This window comes from Morone saxatilis, unplaced genomic scaffold (assembly GCF_004916995.1).
Source record: "Morone saxatilis isolate NCDOM2014 unplaced genomic scaffold, NCSU_SB_2.0 Contig2, whole genome shotgun sequence".
Taxonomy (NCBI): Eukaryota; Metazoa; Chordata; class Actinopteri; family Moronidae; genus Morone; species Morone saxatilis.
Genome location: NW_023339762.1, coordinates 13635321 through 13638874, shown reverse-complemented (window position 1 = coordinate 13638874; position 3554 = coordinate 13635321).

The following is a 3554-nucleotide window of genomic DNA, read 5'->3' as shown; positions in this document are numbered from 1 at the left end:
AACACAGGCCGACTCATTATCCCTTTGTCATAAACTAACATAGAAACCACTTCCTACTATACATCCAGCAGAGCACCAGAGCAACATTAGTATCATCCCCATTGGATTTGTATTGCAGGCACCTGATCATGAGTCAAATTACTCCTGTCTAAGCGCTGTTTTTGAGCACAATTGTGCCCCGCCTGCGTAGCTGAAACTGCACATAAAACTGCAGGTAATACCAAATTAGAGAGGGACCGAATGTAACGAAATATGTTTTCTGGATCCATGGTTGAAGATGCCTTGCTTCGTGTCTTGTACTGTCATAATCAAGACAATCTTTCCTCAATACTAGCACCCTTGAATTACCGTTCCATCCGGACATCGTCGCAGCATTGAGGGTATTAAGGAAAATGATGATAGGCCCAGAGCAACCCAAATCCGATCCCTAAACAGAGTGACCAGTTACAGAGAATTTAGCTGAACAGCTGAACCACAAGATGAATCAACCCACAAGAGGTACATAAGCAGTGAAGCCAGATGCCCCACCTTTAAAATCAATCTATATGTGCCAAAACAACCGCCCCCGAGATAAACAAACATGGTGAATAGCCATGATTTCCTGATGAGTACGTGTGGTGTACACCCACCCCTTAGAAAAGTTGTCAACAGAGACAAAGTGCCTGCCATATGAGACTGCACAGACCAAAGTAGTTGGCCATCAAGAAATTGAAAACCGCCCAAATCAAGGGAAGGGAGAAACGCTACGCCCATTTAGGAGGAGGATTTGAACCTAAAACATGCATCATCATCATGCATCAGAAACAGCATAAAGGCAAGGAAGCATGAAAAAGCGCAGAAAGAACACGATGTCCACCGAAATTGCATGGGCCGAACAATTCCAGGACCTCCGACTGATCGCTCCCAACCCGACAGCCCAGGCCGCCCCCCAAAACCACATTGACAGCCAATAGGGCTGTTCCAAGGCTTGCCTGAATCTTGCGACAGCCAGCCCACTTTATAGTGAAACAAGTGAAGTTCTATGGCCGCAAATAATGGTTAAAAGACCAAAATGGAGAAGACAAATCAACAAATTTTGTTTTCTAAAAGAAAACGGTATTCTTGTGTTTATGAATAGGTGAACCCCTGTGAAAAAGGAAATAAACCATAAAACCCTCCCCAAAAAACATCAATTAGGCATCCAAACTTTATTTCATCACAATCTCCTTACTACATCCTGACCTTCCTTGGTTAGAATAAATACCTTCACGGAAACAAAGCGATCCAAGTCAAGGGAGACCCCTTGGACACCCAGCCCTATTGCTCAATGTTGCCTCGGCCTGGCGCTGAGAAGATATGTCAGGTCATTGCTTCCCATGCAATCTCAGTGAACACCTGTTTCGCAGCATTTTCATCATCCTGCTATATAGGGCTTTCTGACGATAGATCGGGGCGAGAGAAAATATTTTTTCCCATGATTTAAGTCTCAAAATCCTCCTCCTAAAGGCGACAGCTTCTCTCCCTTGAATGCAGTTCCAATTTCCTTGATCGCCAATACTGTCTGTCAGTCCATACTGCCAGCACATTTGCCCATGTGAACACTTTTCGCAAGTGTGTCACCAACCAACACAACAAGATACTTCATCAGAAAAATCCATGCTTAATTCACCAGACATTTGTCTATAGCCAGGTGAGTGTTTGGCACCAATATCCAGAAATTGATTTAAAGGTAGAGCCATCCAAATGCGTTATGACTACACTCATTGTGTATCTACCATCTTGGTTCACTGTCCACTAACATTCCCTGCAACTGCCACTCTTACGGGAATCGATTTGTCTGCTCCCATGGCACAGCTATTTCCGTTCTAATCACTTTCCAATGCGCAAGACCAAACCTGAATGAACGATAAATTCAAGGTGCTATATTGAGGATAAGATAGCTGATATGCATACAAAGACAAGAGCACTCAAAAAACACATGATCAGAAAAACATATTAATCTATAAACATCCTCCCTCCCTCAATTTGGATTTACCTGCAGTATATGACTGCAGCCAGCAACACGCCAGCAGGCGGCAGACCAAACTTCGGCCAAAACAGACAAGACAAAAGAAATATAGACTCATCAATCACGGGCCTAAAATACAAAAAAAACACTCAATGGATAACTACACTGCTCGTTCTCTGGGAGTATAACAAAGAAAGGTGTCCTAGTAGTTATGACACAACGAACATGAATCAGGCCGTTTTGTTGAAACACTTTCCTTCTTATACATCCAGCAGACACAGAGCAACATGTAGTATCATCCCATTGGAGTTTTTTTTGTATTTCAGGCCACCTGATTCATGAGTCTAATATTTACTCTCTTTCTATGTCTGTTTTGAGCCACAAAGTTTGTCTGCCTGCTGCGTGATGCTGAAACTGCAGCATATAACTGCAGGTAATACCAAATTAGAGAGGGAGAATGTTTATAGAGAATATGTTTTTCTGATCATGTGTTTTTGAAGATGCTCTTCTTGTCTTTGTATGCATATCAAGACATATCTTATCCTCAAATATAGCACCCTTGAATTTATCCGTTCATTCAGGATCTTCGTCTGCAGCATTTGGAAAGGGTATATAAGAAGAGAAATATGATGATAGCCATGAGCAGACCAAATCCGATTCCCTAAAGAGTGGACAGTTGACAGAGAATTTAGTGAGACACTGAACCAAGATGTAGATCAACACAATGAGTGTAGTCATAACGCATTTGGATGGCTCTACCTTTAAATCAATTTCTGGATATTGGTGCCAAACACTCACCTGGCTATAGACAAATGTCTGGTGAATTAAGCATGGATTTTTCTGATGAAGTATCTTGTTGTGTTGGTCTACACCACTTCAGAAAAGTTTGTTCAACAGAGACAAATGTGCCTGGCCAGTATGAGACTGCACAGACAAAGTATTGGCCATCAAGGAAAATGAGAACCTGCCAAATCAAGGGAGGGAGAAAGCTGTACGCCCATTTAGGAGGAGGATTTTGAGACTTAAAATCATGGATCATCATCATCATCAGAAAAGCTATAAAGGCAGGAATGATGAAAAATGCTGCAGAAAACACGATGTTCCACTGAGAATTGCATGGGCAAGCAAATTCCACCTCGACTATCTTCTCCACGACAGCCAGGCCGAGGCCAAAAACCACATTTGACACAATAGGGCTGTGTCCAAGGTCTTCCCTGAATCTTGCGATCAGCCTTTGTTCTCCTGACATAATTTATTCTACACACAAAGAGAAAAGTACAGATGTAAAGTAAGAGATCTGTGATGAAAATATACAGATTTGGATGCCTAATTGTGTTTTTGAGGAGGGTTTTTAATGGTTATTTCCTTTTTCACAGGGTTCACCTATTTCATAACACCAAGAATACCAGTTTTCTGCAGAACAAAATTGTATGATTTGTCTTCTCCATTTTGGAATATTTTAATCCATTATTTTGACAGCCCAAAGACAACTTCACTGTTTCATATAAAGTGGAGCATCTTTAATTTATTCAAAATGTAAATGTGATAGAGTTATTAAAGTAGACTG